This window comes from Dendrobates tinctorius, unplaced genomic scaffold (genome assembly GCF_039654945.1).
Source record: "Dendrobates tinctorius isolate UK_male_01 unplaced genomic scaffold, ASM3965494v1 ptg000048l, whole genome shotgun sequence".
In the NCBI taxonomy this organism is placed as follows: domain Eukaryota; kingdom Metazoa; phylum Chordata; class Amphibia; order Anura; family Dendrobatidae; genus Dendrobates; species Dendrobates tinctorius.
Genome location: NW_027361716.1, coordinates 7142566 through 7167500, shown reverse-complemented (window position 1 = coordinate 7167500; position 24935 = coordinate 7142566). Strand labels below are relative to the sequence as shown.

Here is a 24935-nt window from a genome sequence, read left to right as displayed (position 1 = left end):
CTTTAGGAAATTCTGGAAAACACAAGAAAAGATGGCTTAGAGAAAAATCAAAAACACTTCCTGAAGCCATTTTGGCTTCAAATCCTTGTCAGATTCACCCACTTGGAAAGAGTGTTATGTGAATATTGACTCAAGTCACAGAGTATGAGATTGCTTGGTATGACATAGACAATGAGTGACATAGACAATTTTAATTTTTGCTAATCCTACTTGATTGACAGCTTTGACCATGGTATTCCATGAATCCTTGAACTCTTTTTTTGTCTTTTATTATGTGGATTTTAAATTGCTTGTTTCATCATAAACATTGGGCATCGTCGATATGAGTGCAGATGGAAAAATCGAAATGCGTGCCCAGGTTCCACTGAGATTTGAACTCAGATCACAGGATTCAAAGTCCAGAGTGCTAACCATTACACCATGGAGCCAACCATTATACAGTCATGGCTGCGGCTTGTGCTGAATAAAGCATATGAAATCGTGAACGATGGCGAAAACAGGCTCCAAAGCTGCAGTGCAAATCTGCAATCATACACAATGGTAAATTGATATCTTATAACCTTTCATTCCACAAATTTACCAACATTTCCACGATATCACAGCTAGCGCAGTTTGAAATGTTGATGAAAAGTGGCTAGTAAAAAGATTGCTGTATCTGTTACTTGGAAAAAGTGTGAAAAAAATAAATTGCAAAACTTATACTATTAGAAAACTGTTCATCCAGTAGTCAATAAAGATTAGCATTGCATGGTAAAAGGCTTCATCTGAGAGATAATTTAAGGTTTGTGCAAATCAAAGTGCATGTCCCAGTCCATTAGCCAGGACAGCGGTCTGTGGCTGCTGGACAAGATCGAGAGAAAAACCTCTTACCTGAGGGCACCCACGGTGCTTCTTTTGATTAGCGGCAAGTCGCACATGTAATGTTGCTCCAGAATAGATTATCTAAAGAACAGTCAAAGATAACGTCAGTTTGGTCCTAGAAACTCGCTCCATCACAGATCACTGTCATGGGGAATAGACTAGTAAACATGCAAATTGAACAACAAAGATAAAAGGTCAAAAAGTTATTGAAACATAGACGTAGTCTGCAGGATTTGAACCTGCGCGGGGAGACCCCAATGGATTTCAAGTCCATCGCCTTAACCACTCGGCCACGACTACTCAGATGTCGACCTGTTATGAGCTTCACACATGTTTTCTAATAGCACCATGATCACGCTCAGTGATCAACCCTCTGGAAGACATCTCAGAAAATGAAAAGAAAATACAAGGTCTCAGTAAAATGCAAAAATCTGATTTAAAGTCATCATCAATGGGAACCATTCACAGTTTAAAGCTTTTCCCTCTTCATAATGTGGATTTGGAGTCAGTCAGCTCCAAAAACATCCTTAAAAATAATCCGAAAATGCTGAGAAGACTGAACATAATCATTTCCAAGTAAAAAAGACTTGATGTTCATTTGATCAGGCTTTGGAGCATCTATTAACCATCTCAAGTTTCCAAAAATGTCCAGCGGTTAACTGAAATTACCATATCAATCTTCAGATGTTTTTCACTTTGAACAGCTCCATACCTATAATACAAGTCAACGGTAAGGTTCGAAAGACCCTATAAAGGGTCCTGATTGACTTTTGTGTGCTACAAAAAAAGCCACAAAACACATTCAAAAGACGCCGAAAAGAATTTTTAGAAAAACACCACCAAAAATGTTTATAAGGCACTTTAGGAAATTCTGAAAAACACAAGAAAAGATGGCTTAGAGAAAAATCAAAACCACTTCCTGAAGCCATTTTGGCTAGAAATCCTTGTCAGATTCACCCACTTGGAAAGAGTGTTATGTGAATATTGACTCAAGTCACAGAGTATGAGATTGCTTGGTATGACATAGACAATGAGTGATATTGACAGCTTTGACCATGAATCCTTTTTTTGTCTTTTATTATGTGGATTTTAAATTGCTTGTTTCATCATAAACATTGGGCATCGTCGATCTGAGTGCAGATGGAAAAATCGAAATGCACTCTGGATTCAAAGTCCAGAGTGCTAACCATTACACCATGGAACCAACCATGACATAGTCATGGCTGCGGCTTGTTGTGCTGAATAAAGCATATGAAATCGTGAACGATGGCGAAAACAGGCTCCAAAGCTGCAGTGCAAATCTGCAATCATACACAATGGTAAATTGATATCTTATAACCTTTCATTCCACAAATTTACCAACATTTCCACGATATCACAGCTAGGACAGTTTGAAATGTTGATGAAAAGTGGCTAGTAAAAAGATTGCTGTATCTGTTACTTGGAAAAAGTGTGAAAAAAATAAATTGCAAAACTTATACTGCTAGAAAACTGTTCATCCAGTAGTCGATAAAGATTAGCATTGCATGGTAAAAGGCTTCATCTGAGAGATAATTTAAGGTTTGTGCAAATCAAAGTGCATGTCCCAGTCCATTAGCCAGGACAGCGGTCTGTGGCTGCTGGACAAGATCAAGAGAAAAACCTCTTACCTGATGGCACCCACGATGCTTCTTTTGATTAGCGGCAAGTCGCACATGTAATGTTGCTCCAGAATAGATTATCTAAAGAACAGTCAAATATAAAGTCAGTTTGGTCCTAGAAACTCGCTCCATCACAGATCACTGTCATGGGGAATAGCCTAGTAAACATGCAAATTGAACAACAAAGATAAAAGGTCAAAAAGTTATTTTAAACATAGTCGGCAGGATTTGCACCTGCGCGTGGAGACCCCAATGGATTTCTAGCCCATCGCCTTAACCACTCGGCCACGACTACTCAGACGTCAAACTGTTATGAGCTTCACACATGTTTTCTAATAGCACCATGATCACGCTCAGTGATCAACCCTCTGGAAGACATCTCAGAAAATGAAAAGAAAATACAAGGTCTCAGTAAAATGCAAAAATCTGATTTAAAGTCATCATCAATGGGAACCATTCACAGTTTAAAGCTTTTCCCTCTTCATAATGTGGATTTGGAGTCAGTCAGCTCCAAAAACATCCTTAAAAATAATCCGAAAATGCTGAGAAGACTGAACATAATCATTTCCAAGTAAAAAAGACTTGATGTTCATTTGATCAGGCTTTGGAGCGTCTATTAACCATCTCAAGTTTCCAAAAATGTCCAGCGGTTAACTGAAATTACCATATCAATCTTCAGCTGTTTTTCACTTTGAACAGCTCCATACCTATAATACAAGTCAACGGTAAGGTTCGAAAGACCCTATAAAGGGTCCTGATTGACTTTTGTGTGCTACAAAAAAAGCCACAAAACACATTCAAAAGACGCCGAAAAGAATTTTTAGAAAAACACCACCAAAAATGTTTATAAGGCACTTTAGGAAATTCTGGAAAACACAAGAAAAGATGTCTTAGAGAAAAATCAAAAACACTTCCTGAAGCCATTTTGGCTTCAAATCCTTGTCAGATTCACCCACTTGGAAAGAGTGTTATGTGAATATTGACTCAAGTCACAGAGTATGAGATTACTTGGTATGACATAGACAATTTTAATTTTTGCTAATCCTACTTGATTGACAGCTTTGACCATGGTATTCCATGAATCCTTGAACTCTTTTTTTGTCTTTTAATATGTGGATTTTAAATTGCTTGTTTCATCATAAACATTGGGCATCGTCGATCTGAGTGCAGATGGAAAAATCAAAATGTGTGCCCAGGTTCTGCTGAGATTTGAACTCAGATCACTGGATTCAAAGTACAGAGTGCTAACCATTACACCATGGAACCAACCATGATGCAATCATGGCTGCGGCTTGTTTTGCTGAATAAAGCATATGAAATCGTGAACGATGGCGAAAACAGGCTCCAAAGCTGCAGTGCAAATCTGCAATCATACACAATGGTAAATTGATATCTTATAACCTTTCATTCCACAAATTTACCAACATTTCCACGATATCACAGCTAGGACAGTTTGAAATGTTGATGAAAAGTGGCTAGTAAAAAGATTGCTGTATCTGTTACTTGGAAAAAGTGTGAAAAAAATAAATTGCAAAACTTATACTGTTAGAAAACTGTTCATCCAGTAGTCGATAAAGATTAGCATTGCATGGTAAAAGGATTCATCTGAGAGATAATTTAAGGTTTGTGCAAATCAAAGTGCATGTCCCAGTCCATTAGCCAGGACAGCGGTCTGTGGCTGCTGGACAAGATCAAGAGAAAAACCTCTTACCTGATGGCACCCACGGTGCTTCTTTTGATTAGCGGCAAGTCGCACAAGTAATGTTGCTTCAGAATAGATTATCTAAAGAACAGTCAAATATAAAGTCAGTTTGGTCCTAGAAACTCGCTCCATCACAGATCACTGTCATGGGGAATAGACTAGTAAACATGCAAATTGAACAACAAAGATAAAAGGTCAAAAAGTTATTTTAAACATAGACGTAGTCGGCAGGATTTGCACCTGCGCGGGGAGACCCCAATGGATTTCAAGTCCATCGCCTTAACCACTCGGCCACGACTACTCGGACGTCAAGCTGTTATGAGTTTCACACATGTTTTCTAATAGCACCATGATCAAGCTCAGTGATCAACCCTCTGGAAGACATCTCAGAAAATGAAAAGAAAATACAAGGTCTCAGTAAAATGCAAAAATCTGATTTAAATTCATCATCCAAGGGAACCATTCACAGTATAAAGCTTTTCCCTCTTCATAATGTGGATTTGGAGTCAGTCAGCTCCAAAAACATCCTTAAAAATAATCCAAAAATGCTTAGAAGACTGAACATAATCATTTCCAAGTAAAAAAGACTTGATGTTCATTTGATCAGGCTTTGGAGCGTCTATTAACCATCTCAAGTTTCCAAAAATGTCCAGCGGTTAACTGAAATTACCATATCAATCTTCAGCTGTTTTTCACTTTGAACAGCTCCATACCTATAATACAAGTCAACGGTAAGGTTCGAAAGACCCTATAAAGGGTCCTGATTGACTTTTGTGTGCTACAAAAAAAGCCACAAAACACATTCAAAAGACGCCGAAAAGAATTTTTAGAAAAACACCACCAAAAATGTTTATAAGGCACTTTAGGAAATTCTGGAAAACACAAGAAAAGATGGCTTAGAGAAAAATCAAAAACACTTCCTGAAGCCATTTTGGCTTCAAATCCTTGTCAGATTCACCCACTTGGAAAGAGTGTTATGTGAATATTGACTCAAGTCACAGAGTATGAGATTGCTTGGTATGACATAGACAATGAGTGACATAGACAATTTTAATTTTTGCTAATCCTACTTGATTGACAGCTTTGACCATGGTATTCCATGAATCCTTGAACTCTTTTTTTGTCTTTTATTATGTGGATTTTAAATTGCTTGTTTCATCATAAACATTGGGCATCGTCGATCTGAGTGCAGATGGAAAAATTGAAATGTGTGCCCAGGTTCCACTGAGATTTGAATTCAGATAACAGGATTCAAAGTCAAAAGTGCTAACCATTACACCATGGAACCAACCATTACACAGTCATGGCTGCGGCTTGTTGTGCTGAATAAAGCATATGAAATCGTGAACGATGGCGAAAACAGGCTCCAAAGCTGCAGTGCAAATCTGCAATCATACACAATGGTAAATTGATATCTTATAACCTTTCATTCCACAAATTTACCAACATTTCCACGATATCACAGCAAGGACAGTTTGAAATGTTGATGAAAAGTGGCTAGTAAAAAGATTGCTGTATCTGTTACTTGGAAAAAGTGTGAAAAAAATAAATTGCAAAACTTATACTGTTAGAAAACTGTTCATCCAGTAGTTGATAAAGATTAGCATTGCATGGTAAAAGGCTTCATCTGAGAGATAATTTAAGGTTTGTGCAAATCAAAGTGCATGTCCCAGTCCATTAGCCAGGACAGCGGTCTGTGGCTGCTGGACAAGATCAAGAGAAAAACCTCTTACCTGATGGCACCCACGGTGCTTCTTTGGATTAGCGGCAAGTCGCACATGTAATGTTGCTCCAGAATAGATTATCTAAAGAACAGTCAAAGATAAAGTCAGTTTGGTCCTAGAAACTCGCTCCATCACAGATCACTGTCCTGGGGAATAGACTAGTAAACATGCAAATTGAACAACAAAGATAAAAGGTCAAAAAGTTATTGAAACATAGACGTAGTCGGCAGGATTTGAACCTGCGCGGGGAGACCCCAATGGATTTCTAGTCCATCGCCTTAACCACTCGGCCACGACTACTCGGACGTCAAGCTGTTATGAGTTTCACACATGTTTTCTAATAGCACCATGATCAAGCTCAGTGATCAACCCTCTGGAAGACATCTCAGAAAATGAAAAGAAAATACAAGGTCTCAGTAAAATGCAAAAATCTGATTTAAAGTCATCATCAATGGGAACCATTCACAGTTTAAAGCTTTTCCCTCTTCATAATGTGGATTTGGAGTCAGTCAGCTCCAAAAACATCCTTAAAAATCATCCAAAAATGCTGAGAAGACTGAACATAATCATTTCCAAGTAAAAAAGACTTGATGTTCATTTGATCAGGTTTTGGAGCGTCTATTAACCATCTCAAGTTTCTAAAAATGTCCAGCGGTTAACTGAAATTACCATATCAATCTTCAGCTGTTTTTCACTTTGAACAGCTCCATACCTATAATACAAGTCAACGGTAAGGTTCGAAAGACCCTATAAAGGGTCCTGATTGACTTTTGTGTGCTACAAAAAAAGCCACAAAACACATTCAAAAGACGCCGAAAAGAATTTTTAGAAAAACACCACCAAAAATATTTATAAGGCACTTTAGGAAATTCTGGAAAACACAAGAAAAGATGGCTTAGAGAAAAATCAAAAACACTTCCTGAAGCCATTTTGGCTTCAAATCCTTGTCAGATTCACCCACTTGGAAAGAGTGTTATGTGAATATTGACTCAAGTCACAGAGTATGAGATTGCTTGGTATGACATAGACAATGAGTGATATTGACAGCTTTGACCATGAATCCTTGAACTCTTTTTTTGTCTTTTATTATGTGGATTTTAAATTGCTTGTTTCATCATAAACATTTGGCATCGTCGATCTGAGTGCAGATGGAAAAATCGAAATGCAATCTGGATTCAAAGTCGAGAGTGCTAACCATTACACCATGAAACCAACCATGACATAGTCATGGCTGCGGCTTGTTGTGCTGAATAAAGCATATGAAATCGTGAACGATGGCGAAAACAGGCTCCAAAGCTGCAGTGCAAATCTGCAATCATACACAATGGTAAATTGATATCTTATAACCTTTCATTCCACAAATTTACCAACATTTCCACGATATCATAGCTAGGACAGTTTGAAATGTTGATGAAAAGTGGCTAGTAAAAAGATTGCTGTATCTGTTACTTGGAAAAAGTGTGAAAAAAATAAATTGCAAAACTTATACTGTTAGAAAACTGTTCATCCAGTAGTCGATAAAGATTAGCATTGCATGGTAAAAGGCTTCATCTGAGATATAATTTAAGGTTTGTGCAAATCAAAGTGCATGTCCCAGTCCATTAGCCAGGACAGCGGTCTGTGGCTGCTGGACAAGATCAAGAGAAAAACCTCTTACCTGATGGCACCCACGATGCTTTTTTTATTTAGCGGCAAGTCGCACATGTAATGTTGCTCCAGAATAGATTATCTAAAGAACAGTCAAATATAAAGTCAGTTTGGTCCTAGAAACTCGCTCCATCACAGATCACTGTCATGGGGAATAGACTAGTAAACATGCAAATTGAACAACAAAGATAAAAGGTCAAAAAGTTATTTTAAACATAGACGTAGTCGGCAGGATTTGAACCTGCGCGTGGAGACCCCAATGGATTTCTAGTCCATCTCCTTAACCACTCGGCCACGACTACTCAGACGTCAAGCTGTAATGAGTTTCACACACGTTTTCTAATAGCACCATGATCAAGCTCAGTGATCAACCCTCTGGAAGACATCTCAGAAAAAGAAAAGAAAATACAAGGTCTCAGTAAAATGCAAAAATCTGATTTAAAGTCATCATCATCAATGGGAACCATTCACAGTTTAAAGCTTTTCCCTCTTCATAATGTGGATTTGGAGTCAGTCAGCTCCAAAAACATCCTTAAAAATAATCCGAAAATGCTGAGAAGACTGAACATAATCATTTCCAAGTAAAAAAGACTTGATGTTCATTTGATCAGGCTTTGGAGCGTCTATTAACCATCTCAAGTTTCCAAAAATGTCCAGCGGTTAACTGAAATTACCATATCAATCTTCAGATGTTTTTCACTTTGAACAGCTCCATACCTATAATACAAGTCAACGGTAAGGTTCGAAAGACCCTATAAAGGGTCCTGATTGACTTTTGTGTGCTACAAAAAAAGCCACAAAACACATTCAAAAGACGCCGAAAAGAATTTTTAGAAAAACACCACCAAAAATGTTTATAAGGCACTTTAGGAAATTCTGGAAAACACAAGAAAAGATGGCTTAGAGAAAAATCAAAAACACTTCCTGAAGCCATTTTGGCTTCAAATCCTTGTCAGATTCACCCACTTGGAAAGAGTATTATGTGAATATTGACTCAAGTCACAGAGTATGAGATTGCTTGGTATGACATAGACAATGAGTGACATAGACAATTTTAATTTTTGCTAATCCTACTTGATTGACAGCTTTGACCATGGTATTCCATGAATCCTTGAACTCTTTTTTTGTCTTTTATTATGTGTGTTTTAAATTGCTTGTTTCATCATAAACATTGGGCATCGTCGATCTGAGTGCAGATGGAAAAATTGAAATGTGTGCCCAGGTTGCACTGAGATTTGAATTCAGATAACAGGATTCAAAGTCCAAAGTGCTAACCATTACACCATGGAACCAACCATTACACAGTCATGGCTGCGGCTTGTTGTGCTGAATAAAGCATATGAAATCGTGAACGATGGCGAAAACATTCTCCAAAGCTGCAGTGCAAATCTGCAATCATACACAATGGTAAATTGATATCTTATAACCTTTCATTCCACAAATTTACCAACATTTCCACGATATCACAGCTAGGACAGTTTGAAATGTTGATGAAAAGTGGCTAGTAAAAAGATTGCTGTCTCTGTTACTTGGAAAAAGTGTGAAAAAAATAAATTGCAAAACTTATACTGTTAGAAAACTGTTCATCCAGTAGTCGATAAAGATTAGTATTGCATGGTAAAAGGCTTCATCTGAGAGATAATTTAAGGTTTGTGCAAATCAAAGTGCATGTCCCAGTCCATTAGCCAGGACAGCGGTCTGTGGCTGCTGGACAAGATCAAGAGAAAAACCTCTTACCTGATGGCACCCACGGTGCTTCTTTTGATTAGCGGCAAGTCGCACATGTAATGTTGCTCCAGAATAGATTATCTAAAGAACAGTCAAATATAAAGTCAGTTTGGTCCTAGAAACTCGCTCCATCACAGATCACTGTCATGGGGAATAGACTAGTAAACATGCAAATTGAACAACAAAGATAAAAGGTCAAAAAGTTATTTTAAACATAGACGTAGTCGGCAGGATTTGCACCTGCGCGTGGAGACCCCAATGGATTTCTAGTCTATCGCCTTAACCACTCGGCCACGACTACTCAGACGTCAAGCTGTAATGAGTTTCACACACGTTTTCTAATAGCACCATGGTCAAGCTCAGTGATCAACCCTCTGGAAGACATCTCAGAAAAAGAAAAGAAAATACAAGGTCTCAGTAAAATGCAAAAATCTGATTTAAAGTCATCATCATCAATGGGAACCATTCACAGTTTAAAGCTTTTCCCTCTTCATAATGTGGATTTGGAGTCAGTCAGCTCCAAAAACATCCTTAAAAATAATCCGAAAATGCTGAGAAGACTGAACATAATCATTTCCAAGTAAAAAAGACTTGATGTTCATTTGATCAGGCTTTGGAGTGTCTATTAACCATCTCAAGTTTCCAAAAATGTCCAGCGGTTAACTGAAATTACCATATCAATCTTCAGATGTTTTTCACTTTGAACAGCTCCATACCTATAATACAAGTCAAGGGTAAGGTTCGAAAGACCCTATAAAGGGTCCTGATTGACTTTTGTGTGCTACAAAAAAAGCCACAAAACACATTCAAAAGACGCCGAAAAGAATTTTTAGAAAAACACCACCAAAAATGTTTATTAGGCACTTTAGGAAATTCTGGAAAACACAAGAAAAGATGGCTTAGAGAAAAATCAAAAACACTTCCTGAAGCCATTTTGGCTTCAAATCCTTGTCAGATTCACCCACTTGGAAACAGTGTTATGTGAATATTGACTCAAGTCACAGAGTATGAAATTGCTTCATATGACATAGAAAATGAGTGACAGACAATTTTAATTTTTGCTAATTATACTTGATTGACAGCTTTGACCATGGTATTCCATGAATCCTTGAACTCTTTTTTTGTCTTTTATTATGTGTATTTTAAATTGCTTGTTTCATCATAAACATTGGGCATCGTCGATCTGAGTGCAGATGGAAAAATCAAAATGTGTGCTGAGGTTCTACTGAGATTTCAACTCAGATCACTGGATCCAAAGTCCAGAGTGCTAACCATTACACCATGGAACCAACCATGACGCAACCATGGCTGCGGCTTGTTTTGCTGAATAAAGCATATGAAATTGTGAACGATGGCGAAAACAGGCTCCAAAGCTGCAGTGCAAATCTGCAATCATACACAATGGTAAATTGATATCTTATAACCTTTCATTCCACAAATTTACCAACATTTCCACGATATCACAGCTAGCGCAGTTTGAAATGTTGATGAAAAGTGGCTAGTAAAAAGATTGCTGTATCTGTTACTTGGAAAAAGTGTGAAAAAAATAAATTGCAAAACTTATACTGTTAGAAAACTGTTCATCCAGTAGTCGATAAAGATTAGCATTGCATGGTAAAAGGCTTCATCTGAGAGATAATTTAAGGTTTGTGCAAATCAAAGTGCATGTCCCAGTCCATTAGCCAGGACAGCGGTCTGTGGCTGCTGGACAAGATCGAGAGAAAAACCTCTTACCTGATGGCACCCACGGTGCTTCTTTTGATTAGCAGCAAGTCGCACATGTAATGTTGCTCCAGAATAGATTATCTAAAGAACAGTCAAAGATAAAGTCAGTTTGGTCCTAGAAACTCGCTCCATCACAGATCACTGTCATGGGGAATAGACTAGTAAACATGCAAATTGAACAAAAAAGATAAAAGGTCAAAAAGTTATTGAAACAAAGACGTAGTCGGCAGGATTTGAACCTGCGCGGGGAGACCCCAATGGATTTCAAGTCCATCGCCTTAACCACTCAGCCACGACTACTCGGATGTCAAGCTGTTATGAGCTTCACACATGTTTTCTTATTAGAAAACTATTGCACCAAGTTATTGCACCATGATCACGCTCAGTGATCAACCCTCTGGAAGACATCTCAGAAAATGAAAAGAAAATACAAGGTCTCAGTAAAATGCAAAAATCTGATTTAAAGTCATCATCAATGGGAACCATTCACAGTTTAAAGCTTTTCCCTCTTCATAATGTGGATTTGGAGTCAGTCAGCTCCAAAAACATCCTTAAAAATAATCCGAAAATGCTGAGAAGACTGAACATAATCATTTCCAAGTAAAAAAGACTTGATGTTCATTTGATCAGGCTTTGGAGCATCTATTAACCATCTCAAGTTTCCAAAAATGTCCAGCGGTTAACTGAAATTACCATATCAATCTTCAGATGTTTTTCACTTTGAACAGCTCCATACCTATAATACAAGTCAACGGTAAGGTTCGAAAGACCCTATAAAGGGTCCTGATTGACTTTTGTGTGCTACAAAAAAAGCCACAAAACACATTCAAAAGACGCCGAAAAGAATTTTTAGAAAAACACCACCAAAAATGTTTATTAGTCACTTTAGGAAATTCTGGAAAACACAAGAAAAGATGGCTTAGAGAAAAATCAAAAACACTTCCTGAAGCCATTTTGGCTTCAAATCCTTGTCAGATTCATCCACTTGGAAACAGTGTTATGTGAATATTGACTCAAGTCACAGAGTATGAGATTGCTTCATATGACATAGAAAATGAGTGACAGACAATTTTAATTTTTGCTAATTATACTTGATTGACAGCTTTGACCATGGTATTCCATCAATCCTTGAACTCTTTTTTTGTCTTTTATTATGTGTATTTTAAATTGCTTGTTTCATCATAAACATTGGGCATCGTCGATCTGAGTGCAGATGGAAAAATCAAAATGTGTGCTCAGGTTCTACTGAGATTTCAACTCAGATCACTGGATCCAAAGTCCAGAGTGCTAACCATTACACCATGGAACCAACCATGACGCAACCATGGCTGCGGCTTGTTTTGCTGAATAAAGCATATGAAATTGTGAACGATGGCGAAAACAGGCTCCAAAGCTGCAGTGCAAATCTGCAATCATACACAATGGTAAATTGATATCTTATAACCTTTCATTCCACAAATTTACCAACATTTCCACGATATCACAGCTAGCGCAGTTTGAAATGTTGATGAAAAGTGGCTAGTAAAAAGATTGCTGTATCTGTTACTTGGAAAAAGGGTGAAAAAAATAAATTGCAAAACTTATACTGTTAGAAAACTGTTCATCCAGTAGTCGATAAAGATTAGCATTGCATGGTAAAAGGCTTCATCTGAGAGATAATTTAAGGTTTGTGCAAATCAAAGTGCATGTCCCAGTCCATTAGCCAGGACAGCGGTCTGTGGCTGCTGGACAAGATCGAGAGAAAAACCTCTTACCTGATGGCACCCACGGTGCTTCTTTTGATTAGCAGCAAGTCGCACATGTAATGTTGCTCCAGAATAGATTATCTAAAGAACAGTCAAAGATAAAGTCAGTTTGGTCCTAGAAACTCGCTCCATCACAGATCACTGTCATGGGGAATAGACTAGTAAACATGCAAATTGAACAAAAAAGATAAAAGGTCAAAAAGTTATTGAAACAAAGACGTAGTCAGCAGGATTTGAACCTGCGCGGGGAGACCCCAAAGGATTTCAAGTCCATCGCCTTAACCACTCGGCCACGACTACTCGGATGTCAAGCTGTTATGAGCTTCACACATGTTTTCTTATTAGAAAACTATTGCACCAAGTTATTGCACCATGATCACGCTCAGTGATCAACCCTCTGGAAGACATCTCAGAAAATGAAAAGAAAATACAAGGTCTCAGTAAAATGCAAAAATCTGATTTAAAGTCATCATCAATGGGAACCATTCACAGTTTAAAGCTTTTCCCTCTTCATAATGTGGATTTGGAGTCAGTCAGCTCCAAAAACATCCTTAAAAATAATCCGAAAATGCTGAGAAGACTGAACATAATCATTTCCAAGTAAAAAAGACTTGATGTTCATTTGATCAGGCTTTGGAGCATCTATTAACCATCTCAAGTTTCCAAAAATGTCCAGCGGTTAACTGAAATTACCATATCAATCTTCAGATGTTTTTCACTTTGAACAGCTCCATACCTATAATACAAGTCAACGGTAAGGTTCGAAAGACCCTATAAAGGGTCCTGATTGACTTTTGTGTGCTACAAAAGAAGCCACAAAACACATTCAAAAGACGCCGAAAAGAATTTTTAGAAAAACACCACCAAAAATGTTTATAAGGCACTTTAGGAAATTCTGGAAAACACAAGAAAAGATGGCTTAGAGAAAAATCAAAAACACTTCCTGAAGCCATTTTGGCTTCAAATCCTTGTCAGATTCACCCACTTGGAAAGAGTGTTATGTGAATATTGACTAAAGTCACAGAGTATGAGATTGCTTGGTATGACATAGACAATGAGTGATATTGACAGCTTTGACCATGAATCCTTGAACTGTTTTTTTGTCTTTTATTATGTGGATTTTAAATTGCTTGTTTCATCATAAACATTGGGCATCGTCGATCTGAGTGCAGATGGAACAATCGAAATGTGTGCCCAGGTTCTACTGAGATTTGAACTCAGATCACTGGATTCAAAGTCCAGAGTGCTAACCATTACACCATGGAACCAACCATGATGCAATCATGGCTGCGGCTTGTTTTGCTTAATAAAGCATATGAAATCGTGAACGATGGCGAAAACAGGCTCCAAAGCTGCAGTGCAAATCTGCAATCATACACAATGGTAAATTGATATCTTATAACCTTTCATTCCACAAATTTACCAACATTTCCACGATATCACAGCTAGCGCAGTTTGAAATGTTGATGAAAAGTGGCTAGTAAAAAGATTGCTGTACCTGTTACTTGGAAAAAGTGTGAAAAAAATAAATTGCAAAACTTATACTGTTAGAAACCTGTTCATCCAGTAGTCGATAAAGATTAGCATTGCATGGTAAAAGGCTTCATCTGAGAGATAATTTAAGGTTTGTGCAAATCAAAGTGCATGTCCCAGTCCATTAGCCAGGACAGCGGTCTGTGGCTGCTGGACAAGATCAAGAGAAAAACCTCTTACCTGATGGCACCCACGGTGTTTCTTTTGATTGGCTACAAATCGCACATGTAATGTTGCTCCAGAATAGATTATCTAAAGAACAGTCAAAGATAAAGTCAGTTTGGTCCTAGAAACTCGCTCCATCACAGATCACTGTCATGGGGAAGGAAAGATGTATATCTTTGTACCGTGTTAGCCAGTAGATAGAAAAATATTCAGGATTGAGAGTCCTCAGTAGTTGATACCTTTTAATGGCTAACTGAAAAGATGGTAATACATTGCAAGCTTTCGAGACTACTCAGGTCTCTTCATCAGGCTAGACTAATACAAAATCTGAAGTCACATATTTATGCACAATACAGCCTAGAAAAAATGCAATAGATAAGACAAGTGACGTGAAGCAGAACTATCAATATGGGAGAGGGAGAAACATAAATATAAACATTGGACCAGTTCATAGATAAGGAGTCTGGATGTTTTATGGTCCTCTGATTGGGGTCTAGTTCTGTGTTGCCCTGCAAGGTTTTAAAAGGAAATTCCTTAATTGATGTAAAAAGACATAAATCCATGCGACACATTCATTCCAGCACTGAGAGTGTCAAAGTTCGTCATAAATTTGTACTCCCAAACTCGTCTCTCTATCTGAGATGTGAAGTTACCTTTCAATACCAGTAATTTCATATCCATGCTGCTGTGATCAGGGATACAGAAATGTTTTGCCACAGGTAGATCCATTCTTTTTTCTCTTATTGTGTGACGATGAGCATTCATCCTTGTTCTAAGCTTTTGCCCTGTCTCCCCCACATACAGACCCCCAGTTGGACATTTAGTACAAATAATTAAGTACACCACATTAGATGTAATGCAGGTGAAAGTACCTGGGATCTTGTAGTCCTGATGTGAGTTGGGGATCTTTATCTTGTCCGTGGTCATTATAAATGGACAGGTTTTACATTTTTTCTGGTTGCAAGGAAAGGTTCCTGCAGCTGTTGGAGAGGACAGGGAGCTTCTGACAATGATGCTTCTTAAATTTGGGGGCTGCCTAAAACACAGCAGTGGGGGGTCTGGAAAAATTGATTTTAATCGGGCATCTTTTTGTAGTAAAGGTTGTAATTTCCGTGCAGCTCCCCTTAGCACCTCCAGATTTGGGTTGTAGGTGACTACTAGAGGCACTCGGTTATTTTCTTCTTTAGCTTTGTAATGTAGCAGGTGATTCCTTGACAATCTGGTGGCTCTTGTAATTTGGTTTTCAATTGTTCTTGGATGGTAACCCTGATTCAAAAAGGTCTTTTTGAGGCGACCAAGGTGTTTGTCTCTATCCATGGGGTTGGAACATATACGATTGTATCTGATGGCTTGGCTATAGATAATAGAGTTCTTTATGTGTTTTGGATGGAAACTGTCCCATTTAAGGTATGTTGGACGGTCGATTGGCTTCTGATACAGGGATGTCTCTATTTCATTGTTTTTTAGCTTAATGATGGTGTCCAAAAAATTAATCTCGGTACTGGAGTAGTTGAGTGTTAAATTGATGGTGGGATGAAATTGATTAAACTGTTCGTGGAACGTCTTTAGCTGTTGCTCAGACTCCGTCCAGATGATTAAAATATCATCAATGAAGCGGTAGTAGGCCAGGGGCCTGATGGGGCATGAGGACAAAAAATCGCTTTCAAGCTTGGCCATGAAAAGATTTGCATACTGTGGAGCCATTTTACTTCCCATAGCTGTGCCAGTCTCCTGTAGATAGATCCTGTTGTCAAATTCAAAGTAATTGTGGGTGAGGATGAATTTTATAAGTTTCACCACGGCATCAGCATCAGTCCCTGTGTTTTCCATGAAGAATTTGCAGGCATGTAAACCATCTTGGTGTGGGATATTAGAGTACAAAGATTCCACATCCATGGTGGCCAGGATGGTTCCTTCTGGTAGAGGACCTATTGCTGCTAGTTTATTCAATAGGTCAGTTGTGTCCTGAATGTAGCTGGATGTATCCTTCACCAGTGGTTTAAGAATACCCTCTACCCATCCAGATACCTGCTCAGTGAGGGTGCCCACACATGAAATAATTGGTCTTCCTGGATTTCCAGATTTGTGGATTTTGGGAAGCATGTAGAATGTCCCTATTCTTGGAGTCTCTGGTATCAGGTCATCGCCAGCTCTTATGGACTGGTCAGGCAGACAAGAAACCAACTTGTTTAGTTCCTTGTAATAGTCCTGTGTAGGATCCGACTCCAATTTTCTATAGTAGCATGTGTCCATAAGTTGCCTGTTTGCTTCCTTCATGTAGTCTGACGTATTCATCATGACTATTGCACCTCCCTTGTCAGCAGGTTTAATGATGATTTCTTTGTTGGTTTTTAAAGACTGTATGGCCTTTCTCTCCTGGGCACTGATGTTGGATGCTTGTCTCCTGTTAGTGTCTATGATTGTGGATTTTATCAAATGTCTGAAGGAGTCTATATATTTATCCAAATGAGGGTTGCGTCCAGGTGGAGGTGTCCAGTCTGACCTTTTCCTAGTTGTTACGATCCCTTTTCCTTCGGTCTGAGTGTTTTCTGAATCTTCTGTATCATTGAAATATTCCCTCAGGCGCAGTCTCCTGAAATACTGTTCCATATCACTGCAGAGTTCAGTTTTATCTAGGGCCTTAGTGGGACAAAATGAGAGTCCTCTAGAAAGCACGGCCAGTTCCACTTTGTTGGGTTTATAATCTGAGAGATTGATGACACAGTTAGATGCTTTTGTGTCTGGAATGGAGTGGTTGTCCAAGTTGTCAGGTTTTGGATTTGTTTTGTATCTGTTTGTATAGAGTCCTGAATTGAGACGCAGTCTGTGTAGTTTCTTTTCCTTGTTATGAACCAGAAAGGTCCGTAGTTTGTTGTAGTATTGTTGTAATTTTTGCTCTGTGCTTTCTGTAAGTGTTTTCCTCAGAGTTTCAAATTGCCCCTGGACTTTACTCCTTATGCTGTAGCAGACATGTAAAAGGTGGTTCCTTAGTCTCTCAGAAGTCCTGTGACAAAGGTTTTGTGCATAATGGGTATTGTAGGTATGAAGAATTGGGTTTGTAATCCAGAGTCCTTTGGGAATTAGATTCTCCTTTTTGCATTTAGATAAGAAAAAAATGTCGCTGTCCATTTGTGCACGTTTCTTCAGAAGTGGTTTTAGTTCCATAAAGATGCGGTACATTCTGGTATCCTCCATTTTGATACAGGAAAGATGTATATCTTTGTACCGTGTTAGCCAGTAGATAGAAAAATATTCAGGATTGAGAGTCCTCAGTAGTTGATACCTTTTAATGGCTAACTGAAAAGTTAGTTTCTTGTCTGCCTGACCAGTCCATAAGAGCTGGCGATGACCTGATACCAGAGACTCCAAGAATAGGGACATTCTACATGCTTCCCAAAATCCACAAATCTGGAAATCCAGGAAGACCAATTATTTCATGTGTGGGCACCCTCACTGAGCAGGTATCTGGATGGGTAGAGGGTATTCTTAAACCACTGGTGAAGGATACATCCAGCTACATTCAGGACACAACTGACCTATTGAATAAACTAGCAGCAATAGGTCCTCTACCAGAAGGAACCATCCTGGCCACCATGGATGTGGAATCTTTGTACTCTAATATCCCACACCAAGATGGTTTACATGCCTGCAAATTCTTCATGGAAAACACAGGGACTGATGCTGATGCCGTGGTGAAACTTATAAAATTCATCCTCACCCACAATTACTTTGAATTTGACAACAGGATCTATCTACAGGAGACTGGCACAGCTATGGGAAGTAAAATGGCTCCACAGTATGCAAATCTTTTCATGGCCAAGCTTGAAAGCGATTTTTTGTCCTCATGCCCCATCAGGCCCCTGGCCTACTACCGCTTCATTGATGATATTTTAATCATCTGGACGGAGTCTGAGCAACAGCTAAAGACGTTCCACGAACAGTTTAATCAATTTCATCCCACCATCAATTTAACACTCAACTACTCCAGTACCGAGATTAATTTTTTGGACACCATCATTAAGCTAAAAAACAATGAAATAGAGACATCCCTGTATCAGAAGCCAATCGACCGTCCAACATACCTTAAATGGGACAGTTTCCATCCAAAACACATAAAGAACTCTATTATCTATAGCCAAGCCATCAGATACAATCGTATATGTTCCAACCCCATGGATAGAGACAAACACCTTGGTCGCCTCAAAAAGACCTTTTTGAATCAGGGTTACCATCCAAGAACAATTGAAAACCAAATTACAAGAGCCACCAGATTGTCAAGGAATCACCTGCTACATTACAAAGCTAAAGAAGAAAATAACCGAGTGCCTCTAGTAGTCACCTACAACCCAAATCTGGAGGTGCTAAGGGGAGCTGCACGGAAATTACAACCTTTACTACAAAAAGATGCCCGATTAAAATCAATTTTTCCAGACCCCCCACTGCTGTGTTTTAGGCAGCCCCCAAATTTAAGAAGCATCATTGTCAGAAGCTCCCTGTCCTCTCCAACAGCTGCAGGAACCTTTCCTTGCAACCAGAAAAAATGTAAAACCTGTCCATTTATAATGACCACGGACAAGATAAAGATCCCCAACTCACATCAGGACTACAAGATCCCAGGTACTTTCACCTGCATTACATCTAATGTGGTGTACTTAATTATTTGTACTAAATGTCCAACTGGGGGTCTGTATGTGGGGGAGACAGGGCAAAAGCTTAGAACAAGGATGAATGCTCATCGTCACACAATAAGAGAAAAAAGAATGGATCTACCTGTGGCAAAACATTTCTGTATCCCTGATCACAGCAGCATGGATATGAAATTACTGGTATTGAAAGGTAACTTCACATCTCAGATAGAGAGACGAGTTTGGGAGTACAAATTTATGACGAACTTTGACACTCTCAGTGCTGGAATGAATGTGTCGCATGGATTTATGTCTTTTTACATCAATTAAGGAATTTCCTTTTAAAACCTTGCAGGGCAACACAGAACTAGACCCCAATCAGAGGACCATAAAACATCCAGACTCCTTATCTATGAACTGGTCCAATGTTTATATTTATGTTTCTCCCTCTCCCATATTGATAGTTCTGCTTCACGTCACTTGTCTTATCTATTGCATTTTTTCTAGGCTGTATTGTGCATAAATATGTGACTTCAGATTTTGTATTAGTCTAGCCTGATGAAGAGACCTGAGTAGTCTCGAAAGCTTGCAATGTATTACCATCTTTTCAGTTAGCCATTAAAAGGTATCAACTACTGAGGACTCTCAATCCTGAATATTTTTCTGTCATGGGGAATAGACTAGTAAACATGCAAATTGAACAAAAAAGATAAAAGGTCAAAAAGTTATTGAAACAAAGACGTAGTCGGCAGGATTTGAACCTGCGCGGGGAGACCCCAATGGATTTCAAACCCATCGCCTTAACCACTCGGCCACGACTACTCGGATGTCAAGCTGTTATGAGCTTCACACATGTTTTCTTATTAGAAAACTATTGCACCAAGTTATTGCACCATGATCACGCTCAGTGATCAACCCTCTGGAAGACATCTCAGAAAATGAAAAGAAAATACAAGGTCTCAGTAAAATGCAAAAATCTGATTTAAAGTCATCATCAATGGGAACCATTCACAGTTTAAAGCTTTTCCCTCTTCATAATGTGGATTTGGAGTCAGTCAGCTCCAAAAACATCCTTAAAAATAATCCGAAAATGCTGAGAAGACTGAACATAATCATTTCCAAGTAAAAAAGACTTGATGTTCATTTGATCAGGCTTTGGAGCATCTATTAACCATCTCAAGTTTCCAAAAATGTCCAGCGGTTAACTGAAATTACCATATCAATCTTCAGATGTTTTTCACTTTGAACAGCTCCATACCTATAATACAAGTCAACGGTAAGGTTCGAAAGACCCTATAAAGGGTCCTGATTGACTTTCGTGTGCTACAAAAGAAGCCACAAAACACATTCAAAAGACGCCGAAAAGAATTTTTAGAAAAACACCACCAAAAATGTTTATAAGGCACTTTAGGAAATTCTGGAAAACACAAGAAAAGATGGCTTAGAGAAAAATCAAAAACACTTCCTGAAGCCATTTTGGCTTCAAATCCTTGTCAGATTCACCCACTTGGAAAGAGTGTTATGTGAATATTGACTCAAGTCACAGAGTATGAGATTGCTTGGTATGACATAGACAATGAGTGATATTGACAGCTTTGACCATGAATCCTTGAACTCTTTTTTTGTCTTTTATTATGTGGATTTTAAATTGCTTGTTTCATCATAAATATTGGGCATCGTCGATCTGAGTGCAGATGGAACAATCGAAATGTGTGCCCAGGTTCTACTGAGATTTGAACTCAGATCACTGGATTCAAAGTCCAGAGTGCTAACCATTACACCATGGAACCAACCATGATGCAATCATGGCTGCGGCTTGTTTTGCTTAATAAAGCATATGAAATCGTGAACGATGGCGAAAACAGGCTCCAAAGCTGCAGTGCAAATCTGCAATCATACACAATGGTAAATTGATATCTTATAACCTTTCATTCCACAAATTTACCAACATTTCCACGATATCACAGCTAGCGCAGTTTGAAATGTTGATGAAAAGTGGCTAGTAAAAAGATTGCTGTACCTGTTACTTGGAAAAAGTGTGAAAAAAATAAATTGCAAAACTTATACTGTTAGAAAACTGTTCATCCAGTAGTCGATAAAGATTAGCATTGCATGGTAAAAGGCTTCATCTGAGAGATAATTTAAGGTTTGTGCAAATCAAAGTGCATGTCCCAGTCCATTAGCCAGGACAGCGGTCTGTGGCTGCTGGACAAGATCAAGAGAAAAACCTCTTACCTGATGGCACCCACGGTGTTTCTTTTGATTGGCTACAAATCGCACATGTAATGTTGCTCCAGAATAGATTATCTAAAGAACAGTCAAAGATAAAGTCAGTTTGGTCCTAGAAACTCGCTCCATCACAGATCACTGTCATGGGGAATAGACTAGTAAACATGCAAATTGAACAAAAAAGATAAAAGGTCAAAAAGTTATTGAAACAAAGACGTAGTCGGCAGGATTTGAACCTGCGCGGGGAGACCCCAATGGATTTCAAACCCATCGCCTTAACCACTCGGCCACGACTACTCGGATGTCAAGCTGTTATGAGCTTCACACATGTTTTCTTATTAGAAAACTATTGCACCAAGTTATTGCACCATGATCACGCTCAGTGATCAACCCTCTGGAAGACATCTCAGAAAATGAAAAGAAAATACAAGGTCTCAGTAAAATGCAAAAATCTGATTTAAAGTCATCATCAATGGGAACCATTCACAGTTTAAAGCTTTTCCCTCTTCATAATGTGGATTTGGAGTCAGTCAGCTCCAAAAACATCCTTAAAAATAATCCGAAAATGCTGAGAAGACTGAACATAATCATTTCCAAGTAAAAAAGACTTGATGTTCATTTGATCAGGCTTTGGAGCATCTATTAACCATCTCAAGTTTCCAAAAATGTCCAGCGGTTAACTGAAATTACCATATCAATCTTCAGATGTTTTTCACTTTGAACAGCTCCATACCTATAATACAAGTCAACGGTAAGGTTCGAAAGACCCTATAAAGGGTCCTGATTGACTTTCGTGTGCTACAAAAGAAGCCACAGAACACATTCAAAAGACGCCGAAAAGAATTTTTAGAAAAACACCACCAAAAATGTTTATAAGGCACTTTAGGAAATTCTGGAAAACACAAGAAAAGATGGCTTAGAGAAAAATCAAAAACACTTCCTGAAGCCATTTTGGCTTCAAATCCTTGTCAGATTCACCCACTTGGAAAGAGTGTTATGTGAATATTGACTCAAGTCACAGAGTATGAGATTGCTTGGTATGACATAGACAATGAGTGATATTGACAGCTTTGACCATGAATCCTTGAACTCTTTTTTGGTCTTTTATTATGTGGATTTTAAATTGCTTGTTTCATCATAAACATTGGGCATCGTCGATCTGAGTGCAGATGGAAAAATTGAAATGTGTGCCCTGGTTCTACTGAGATTTGAACTCAGATCACTGGATTCAAAGTCCAGAGTGCTAACCATTACACCATGGAACCAACCATGACGCAATCATGGCTGCGGCTTGTTTTGCTTAATAAAGCATATGAAATCGTGAACGATGGCGAAAACAGGCTCCAAAGCTGCAGTGCAAATCTGCAATCATACACAATGGTAAATTGATATCTTATAACCTTTCATTCCACAAATTTACCAACATTTCCACGATATCACAGCTAGCGCAGTTTGAAATGTTGATGAAAAGTGGCTAGTAAAAAGATTGCTGTATCTGTTACTTGGAAAAAGTGTGAAAAAAATAAATTGCAAAACTTATACTGTTAGAAAACTGTTCATCCAGTAGTCGATAAAGATTAGCATTGCATGGTAAAAGGCTTCATCTGAGAGATAATTTAAGGTTTGTGCAAATCAAAGTGCATGTCCCAGTCCATTAGCCAGGACAGCGGTCTGTGGCTGCTAGACAAGATCAAGAGAAAAACCTCTTACCTGATGGCACCCACGGTGTTTCTTTTGATTGGCGACATGTCGCACATGTAATGTTGCTCCAGAATAGATTATCTAAAGAACAGTCAAAGATAAAGTCAGTTTGGTCCTAGAAACTCGCTCCATCACAGATCACTGTCATGGGGAATAGACTAGTAAACAGGCAAATTGAACAAAAAAGATAAAAGGTCAAAAAGTTATTGAAACAAATACGTAGTCGGCAGGATTTGAACCTGCGCGGTGAGACCCCAATGGATTTCACGTCTATCGCCTTAACCACTCGGCCACGACTACTCGGATGTCAAGCTGTTATGAGCTTCACACATGTTTTCTTATTAGAAAACTATTGCACCAAGTTATTGCACCATGATCACGCTCAGTGATCAACCCTCTGGAAGACATCTCAGAAAAAGAAAAGAAAATACAAGGTCTCAGTAAAATGCAAAAATCTGATTTAAAGTCATCATCAATGGGAACCATTCACAGTTTAATGCTTTTCCCTCTTCATAATGTGGATTTGGAGTCAGTCAGCTCCAAAAACATCCTTAAAAATAATACGAAAATGCTGAGAAGACTGAACATAATCATTTCCAAGTAAAAAAGACTTGATGTTCATTTGATCAGGCTTTGGAGCGTCTATTAACCATCTCAAGTTTCCAAAAATGTCCAGCGGTTAACTGAAATTACCATATCAATCTTCAGCTGTTTTTCACTTTGAACAGCTCCATACCTATACTACAAGTCAACGGTAAGGTTCGAAAGACCCTATAAAGGGTCCTGATTGACTTTTGTGTGCTACAAAAAAAGCCACAAAACACATTCAAAAGACGCCGAAAAGAATATTTAGAAAAACACCACCAAAAATGTTTATAAGGCACTTTAAGAAATTCTGGAAAACACAAGAAAAGATGGCTTAGAGAAAAATCAAAAACACTTCCTGCAGCCATTTTGGCTTCAAATCCTTGTCAGATTAACCCACTTGGAAAGAGTGTTATGTGAATATTGACTCTATTCACAGAGTATGAGATTGTTTGGTATGACATAGACAATTTTAATTTTTGCTAATCCTACTTGATCCTAATCCTACTGCTTTGACGATGGTATTCCATGAATCCTTGAACTCTTTTTTTGTCTTTTATTATGTGGATTTTAAACACTGGGCATCGTCGATCTGAGTGCAGATGGAAAAATCGAATTGTGTGCCCAGGTTCTACTGAGATTTGAACTCAGATCACTGGATTCAAAGTCCAGAGTGCTAACCATTACACCATGGAACCAACCATGACACAATCATGGCTGCGGCTTGTTTTGCTGAATAAAGCATATGAAATCGTGAACGATGGCGAAAACAGGCTCCAAAGCTGCAGTGCAAATCTGCAATCATACACAATGGTAAATTGATATCTTATAACCTTTCATTCCACAAATTTACCAACATTTCCACGATATCACAGCTAGCGCAGTTTGAAATGTTGATGAAAAGTGGCTAGTAAAAAGATTGCTGTATCTGTTACTTGGAAAAAGTGTGAAAAAAATAAATTGCAAAACTTATACTGTTAGAAAACTGTTCATCCAGTAGTCGATAAAGATTAGCATTGCATGGTAAAAGGCTTCATCTGAGAGATAATTTAAGGTTTGTGCAAATCAAAGTGCATGTCCCAGTCCATTAGCCAGGACAGCGGTCTGTGGCTGCTGGACAAGATCGAGAGAAAAACCTCTTACCTGATGGCACCCACGGTGCTTCTTTTGATTAGCAGCAAGTCGCACATGTAATGTTGCTCCAGAGTAGATTATCTAAAGAACAGTCAAAGATAAAGTCAGTTTGGTCCTAGAAACTCGCTCCATCACAGATCACTGTCATGGGGAATAGACTAGTAAACATGCAAATTGAACAACAAAGATAA

At 38.5% G+C, this 24935-nt stretch overlaps 14 non-coding genes across 14 annotated transcripts; all 14 read right to left on the bottom strand.

Annotated features, from left to right (window-relative positions):
- Positions 1-356: 356 nt before the first annotated feature.
- TRNAQ-UUG (transfer RNA glutamine (anticodon UUG)) lies at positions 357-428 on the bottom strand. Its single transcript has one exon. It is a non-coding gene; the product is annotated as a tRNA-Gln (tRNA).
- Positions 429-1079: 651 nt separating this feature from the next.
- Positions 1080-1161, bottom strand: TRNAS-UGA (transfer RNA serine (anticodon UGA)). Its single transcript has one exon. It is a non-coding gene; the product is annotated as a tRNA-Ser (tRNA).
- Positions 1162-4422: 3261 nt separating this feature from the next.
- TRNAS-UGA (transfer RNA serine (anticodon UGA)) lies at positions 4423-4504 on the bottom strand. The gene has a single exon. It is a non-coding gene; the product is annotated as a tRNA-Ser (tRNA).
- A 1641-nt stretch (positions 4505-6145) lies between these two features.
- Positions 6146-6227, bottom strand: TRNAS-AGA (transfer RNA serine (anticodon AGA)). The gene has a single exon. It is a non-coding gene; the product is annotated as a tRNA-Ser (tRNA).
- A 1567-nt stretch (positions 6228-7794) lies between these two features.
- TRNAS-AGA (transfer RNA serine (anticodon AGA)) lies at positions 7795-7876 on the bottom strand. The gene has a single exon. It is a non-coding gene; the product is annotated as a tRNA-Ser (tRNA).
- Positions 7877-11245: 3369 nt separating this feature from the next.
- On the bottom strand, positions 11246-11327 carry TRNAS-UGA (transfer RNA serine (anticodon UGA)). Its single transcript has one exon. It is a non-coding gene; the product is annotated as a tRNA-Ser (tRNA).
- Positions 11328-12990: 1663 nt separating this feature from the next.
- Positions 12991-13072, bottom strand: TRNAS-UGA (transfer RNA serine (anticodon UGA)). The gene has a single exon. It is a non-coding gene; the product is annotated as a tRNA-Ser (tRNA).
- An 896-nt stretch (positions 13073-13968) lies between these two features.
- TRNAQ-UUG (transfer RNA glutamine (anticodon UUG)) lies at positions 13969-14040 on the bottom strand. The gene has a single exon. It is a non-coding gene; the product is annotated as a tRNA-Gln (tRNA).
- A 5795-nt stretch (positions 14041-19835) lies between these two features.
- TRNAS-UGA (transfer RNA serine (anticodon UGA)) lies at positions 19836-19917 on the bottom strand. Its single transcript has one exon. It is a non-coding gene; the product is annotated as a tRNA-Ser (tRNA).
- An 896-nt stretch (positions 19918-20813) lies between these two features.
- TRNAQ-UUG (transfer RNA glutamine (anticodon UUG)) lies at positions 20814-20885 on the bottom strand. The gene has a single exon. It is a non-coding gene; the product is annotated as a tRNA-Gln (tRNA).
- A 654-nt stretch (positions 20886-21539) lies between these two features.
- TRNAS-UGA (transfer RNA serine (anticodon UGA)) lies at positions 21540-21621 on the bottom strand. Its single transcript has one exon. It is a non-coding gene; the product is annotated as a tRNA-Ser (tRNA).
- An 896-nt stretch (positions 21622-22517) lies between these two features.
- Positions 22518-22589, bottom strand: TRNAQ-UUG (transfer RNA glutamine (anticodon UUG)). Its single transcript has one exon. It is a non-coding gene; the product is annotated as a tRNA-Gln (tRNA).
- A 654-nt stretch (positions 22590-23243) lies between these two features.
- Positions 23244-23325, bottom strand: TRNAS-UGA (transfer RNA serine (anticodon UGA)). Its single transcript has one exon. It is a non-coding gene; the product is annotated as a tRNA-Ser (tRNA).
- A 911-nt stretch (positions 23326-24236) lies between these two features.
- TRNAQ-UUG (transfer RNA glutamine (anticodon UUG)) lies at positions 24237-24308 on the bottom strand. Its single transcript has one exon. It is a non-coding gene; the product is annotated as a tRNA-Gln (tRNA).
- Between the last annotated feature and the right edge of the window lie 627 nt (positions 24309-24935).